We start from the raw sequence: 5,916 nt of genomic DNA on the forward strand, positions 1-5,916 counted from the left end.
TATTTTTTTTGGTAATATTTAGTTAAGATACATTTTTTTTCTTTATAGGAAGGAATATGCACCATGTGAATATATATTAAAATCACTAAGTTATTCCTAATGTTCTCTAGTGCTGCCTGCTCCTGACAAACATCTGATACGGATCATACGCCTCTAAAAAGAGAAGTTCCTCGAGCAAAATATCCTCCTGAAAACAGGTTGGAGATACTCACATTCGCTCACTCTCACTCACATGTTACATTTTGGCACATTGTAGGAGCAGGTAGCATATCTACTACCTGCTGTTGAAAGTGTTGAAGATACTGAATTATTTATTCCATCTTCTGCACTATCCAAACTCGTTTTGGGTAGTTTGACACATCTCGGTCTTCCATATGGATACTTCATGGTGACAGAGTTGCCAGCTGCTCAGGTTTTATAACAGTCTGAGTTTTTTCGAGGACTGTGTTAGTTTTCTGGGAAGAATCCTGCTTTTCCTGAGGGCCCCATCCTTAGGCAGTAGTTACACCTTGGGTTGATGCTCTGGAGTGGGAGTTTTTTGGGGAAAATTAGCTAAGAGCTTCCATAAAAATATTTTTTAAAGGACTTGATGTTTAAAGATTGTGCAAGATGAGATCAGAGCCATGGGATGTACAAAAATGTGAAATTTGTTTGCTAAGAAAACTAAGTTCCTTTTAACGATAGTCTTCAATTTTGTAAAAAAAGTGTTTAGATATCAAGGTGCGTAAAGCAACTTGAAACTAGTCTGAAATACTTTGGAGAACAGGATTTTCAGGGCATTAGAAATGTAAAACTGTTAGCTAGTTTGCAAAGACCCTGCTCGTCTTCTCTCCTGTTTTAAAATATAAAATGTGTAAACCTGAAGATTGGGAGAAGGTTTGAGTTTATCAAAACTTTTTAAAATAAAGGAATGCCAGCCATAATTTTACTCTACCCTTCATTCATTAGAGCATCTATTCACAGAAACCTTTTGAAGGGAAACTCTCACTATTTTGGTGAGCGTGTGGTGCACTGAGTCTGGTTCCCCTTCAGTGGATAAATCAACCTCTCTTGCAGTGAGGTCCATGTATCCATGATGTTGACTGTCTCTTCTGTGTCATTCTGGATCCAAACTGGCACCAGATAACGTGAGGTAGCGGTCCTCAAAGTTTGTTGTTCAGATTTGCTGCTGAATAATATTGTTATGTGTAATTTTAGGACTTCTCCACGTTGCTCTTGGGTATATTGCATTTTTCACACCAGTCATTTGGCATGTTTGGTTTTTCTCCAGAGTTGGACAGATAAGATACTCAATGAAACGAATTTGCAGACTTTAAAACAATAAACAATGCTATTTAAATGTTACCTAGTTGAGCAGAACATCAGTTTTACAAGTCTTTTTCTTAAAAAAAAAAAAAAATATTTTCACTATACATCACTGCATCCTGTACGTTTACCCTTGGTGAATTTGTTGCCTTCAGACACTGACCTTTCTTTTTTTTGCTTCTTACTTTTTCCTTGCTCCATCACAGCATATATTTGAGCAGAGTTAGTCCGTACATCCTATAGAAACCTTCCAACTCTTCACTAGTGGGTTGTTCTGATTTGCTTATGCTCTGCTCTAATAAGATGCCTTTGCTTTGTTATTTAATGCTGATGAAATCTGAGCGAGGAAGATGATGGGGATTCATGGCTTCCTCCCATCACCACAGCTATAGCTGCTTGGTCTCGACCTCTCCCTTCATGGAAACAGAGAGGACGATGTAGCCCATGGTGAGCAATCTGGCCACTAAAGTAAAAATGTGCATCTGTCAGTAATTAATTGGAGCCAAATTTAATTACAAATCAGGGAAAAAAATAGTACTGCACACTTGGTACAATTCAAGAAGCTTCTGTGTCATCCCCTAAAAACAGAAGCAATCCAAACAAAATCCACCCCAAAGTCTAAAAGTCTTATCTGTGAGAGAGGCTCTTCCAAGCTTACTTCTTGACGTTAAATAGAAAAGTAGTTTTGATTAACTGTTTTCACGTCCTTTTTGGTATCTCTTTGAGCTAAAGGACATCAAAAATAACGTGTTAAAGGCTAATTCTTAACCAGTTGTGTCAGCTGGGGATCTGTCCCCAAACTGGATTCTGAGATTTGATTGTATATAAATATTCTGATCAGATAGTTGAAAGAGAGGTTCAAAGGGCTAGGAAGGAATTGAGAGAGAACCCAAATAATTTACAAAGGAAATAATGCATTTATGTAACCTCTTTGAATAATTTAAAGGTGAGAGATTTGCTCTTGTTCAGCTTCAGCCCCATTCTAGTTTTGCTGAATAACATCAGTGAGGTCCACAGGTTGAGACAGGAGGTTCTCAAGAACTCTACCCATGGTCCTAACAGAGGTCTGAAAATCTGGGTGGTGTCAGGAGACACAGGGAAGGGTGGGACACATGCTAGCGGGGCTGGAAACACAACCACCTTCTCCTCCAGCTGTGTCAAATGGCAGATGTGTGTGCAGATAGTTTAGAGTTTTGTTTGGGGTATGGTGTGTATGGAGGGGAAAATGCATTTGATTTCTGGGCTGTACATTCTTTTGGAAAACAACTAAGGTCTGTCACAGTAGGAACAAGAATTTCAACTGTAGTCCATAATAACATACTGTAGAATGAGGGAGGGAGAATGTATTTTTAACTGAAAATATCCAAAATGGATTAGCAATATGAGTTCCAAACAAATTATTCATTTCTACTGTGTTTTAGCTTACAAGACAAACCCCAAATCCAAAGCCATTGAGCTGGTGGCAGCCATGACTATTTATCACTGCGTACTGTATGTACGTATCGCAATTACAGCAAGAAGAAAAAATGTCTTTCTTTACAATTAATATTTGTAAACGTTTATGAAAGTACATAACAAATAAATAAGACAAACACATGGCCTAATTAAGATGAAAGGCATGACAACCCTTGTGATTTGTTCTGAAAAATAAAGAACATTAAAATAGTAAGACTTAATTATTTCTGTAAACATTTCAAATTATGCTCCATCTAGAAAACTTTGAGATATATATTATAGTATCTATAAGCATTTTTGACATTTGTACATTTCACGTCAAAAATATTGTTAATTTATTATTTATTATACCATATACTGTCATATTATCACTTATTAGTATTTATTGTTCAGAAATTCAGAGTCATCTATTGTTTAATGGGAAATGGAAAAGCATTTTCTGTCTGATTGCAATTTGTGTGTTCTTGGTCTAGTGATAAAAATGCAACTTCTACAAGTTGAACATAGAAAAACATGGGTGATAATAAACAAAAATAACCGGTCTGTTTAACATTCCAGGCATTAATAATGCTATTTGATATGCAGTTTACATTTGAAAAATAAAGCTAAATCCACGCTGGGTTGAGGTTAAGGAAAATAGATGATGATGAGATGGAGGAACCAAAACCCTCAGGTTTGTTCTTGAGGAGCTCAAAGCCGCCACTATCTTTGAAGTCCTCCTTTGTCAAGGTGGATGTGTGTGTGGTCGTACCTTTTGGCTTTTCCTCGCTCTGTATTTCTCTGACATTTCAGGAGGCGGTGTAGCAGAGCCCTGTTCAGTACCTCTCCCCATTCCAGCCCTGTTTGCTTTCACCAGGAGGATGAGCTGCCCCTAATCTCACCGCAAAGCATTCCCCAAACAGCTTCTGTTACCTGCTATAAAATTTGGGTTGGTTTCTGATCAACTGGAGAAAATGTAGCCGTCAGCAGTGGCGTGACTGTGTTTTGTGTTTTATGGTTATTCATGACGTTTTGTTGGGTCGTCGTGGTCTCACGTGTCAACCCAACTTTGCTGAGTGCTCAAGAACCATACCCAGGATAAACTGTATTTAGGGTAAAAATCTGAGGGTTTAAAACTCTGCTGTATGACATGAGGCCTGACAATTGGAATTTCAGCAAAAAGAAATGCACTTAGATACAGTATAACGTGCAGCTTGGTGAGAACAGAACAGTCAATGCCTCGTGAGAAGTCCGGTGGGGTTTGATGCCTTCAAGTGCTCAAGGTTTAGTTCTAGATTGGTGCAAAAAAACTTCTTCCAGCATCATGCTCTCCTCCTGAAGGATGGATGAATGTCAATTCAGCCAGTGCCATCTAAGGAAATGTCTTTTTTCGGTACCTGTATCCCCCTAAAAGGCTCGTATTTGTAGCGATATCCAAATCTGACTCTGTTTTATCGTAATACTGCACCTGGCAAACCAAGAGCGCTCGCACCTCTTTTCTGGACTGCCAGATCTACAATCGTAAATTCATTTTACTGTGAATGTAGTTGTTTTTGCAGCAGAGATTTATGGCGTTGGATTTCATTTGCAGTGCTGGAGAAGTCCCTGTTGCTGCTATGGGATCGTACCCTCCAGTAATCCTCCTTTTCCAGGGAGGGCTGAGAGGCAAACGGTGGCTGTGGCCATCAGCCTTCCGCGCTGGCAGAGCTTCTGCCGGACAGAGGGAATTCTCCAGGACAAATCAGGTGCTGTTTTCAACTGGCTTTGTGCTGTAAGCCCGGTGAATTGGAGAGTTCAGCCTCCATATCCAGAGATGCATAAATATGCCCTGTGTGGTCTCCCAAGGGGAAGGGAAAATGTGGTTTTAGTTAAGTTGCATGGGAATTTAATTGAAAGATTTAGGGCAATGCCATAGAAGAGTAAATCATGCTTATGTGACACCGAGAAGATTTATAAAGCAAAATAAAACAACTTTAGCACCTTTACTTTTATAAATTGTTTGATATAAATGGAAACCTGTATTAGTCATTTTGTCTGCTGGTAATTAAAATAAATTAAAGGCTTCTGTGGTTTACTGATTTTTCAGTCCTTTGGCGTAAAATAATGGGGAAGACAATAGCAAAGGTCAGGGTGTTCTCTGGATGGATCACACTTAACTTCCTTCCCATGAATATTTGTATGAATTAAGCACACGCTTAACTTAATTCATGTAAGTAGTTCCTCAGAAGTACAGAAGGACTATTAAGTGATTCAGATTAAGCACAAAGCTTAGTGTAAGACCGGAGCTTGTATGGATGGTGGCCCCAAAATCTGGCCAGTCTCCAAGGCAGCGATGCTCCTGTGCGCGCGATGGTCCCGCTCTGTGCAAGAAGGTCACTTGTAACACAGAAAAATATTTGGGGGTGTTTCAGAGAGCTAGGGTAGTGGTATTAGAAATGTGACCTTCAGCGCAGGTTTTGTGAGGATTCGCAGGCATTGAAGAGTACTGTATATATTCTGTGCTGTGGCGTTGATAGGTCGAGATAAGAATACCATAATAGAGGTTGAAATGTTGGGGGGGTTGTGAGATGGTAAGTTAATGATGTGGCTGTTAATTTGAATTTAGGAGATGTTTTAAATCTAGGTTTCTTTTACAGAGACAAAAGTTGCAATTTAAAGCTCTTTGGTGGTCTAAAAACAGCTTAATTCTCTAGTAGCATGGTAATAAGTACTAATCCAGCTTATACAGTGATTGTAGTATGTCATGTTTGTGGAAGATTGCCTAACTCTGCTTTCTCTGGGTTTTATGTTAATTTTTTTAAATTAAACATAAAACCTTATAACATCTTTATGCTGAGATAAACTGTTCAATTTAACTTGCGCTCAAGCAGCAGCTGTCAGGAATTATCATGTTTCCAGCGTTCTTGCCATCACCTTGCGTCTCTACCTCCCGGATACACTCCGTGGGATGATGAAGCTCACCTTGGTAGGATTTATGAACTTAAATAATAACCCGAGGTAAAGTGAATGTTGATGTCACACGGAACGACAACTGACATATATTTATGTCGCACGTTACATTAGAATCAACTTTTCCTTTCCTCCCTGTGTAATAGGTGTTAAGTGGAAATACACTCCAGCGTATCCTCCGGTGCCCGGCGTGAGTCCATTAGCCACGTCCCCGGCTCCTCTGTGGGC

The sequence above is a fragment of the Pterocles gutturalis genome, unplaced genomic scaffold, assembly GCF_000699245.1.
Source record: "Pterocles gutturalis isolate BGI_N339 unplaced genomic scaffold, ASM69924v1 scaffold22687, whole genome shotgun sequence".
Classification (NCBI taxonomy): domain Eukaryota; kingdom Metazoa; phylum Chordata; class Aves; order Pterocliformes; family Pteroclidae; genus Pterocles; species Pterocles gutturalis.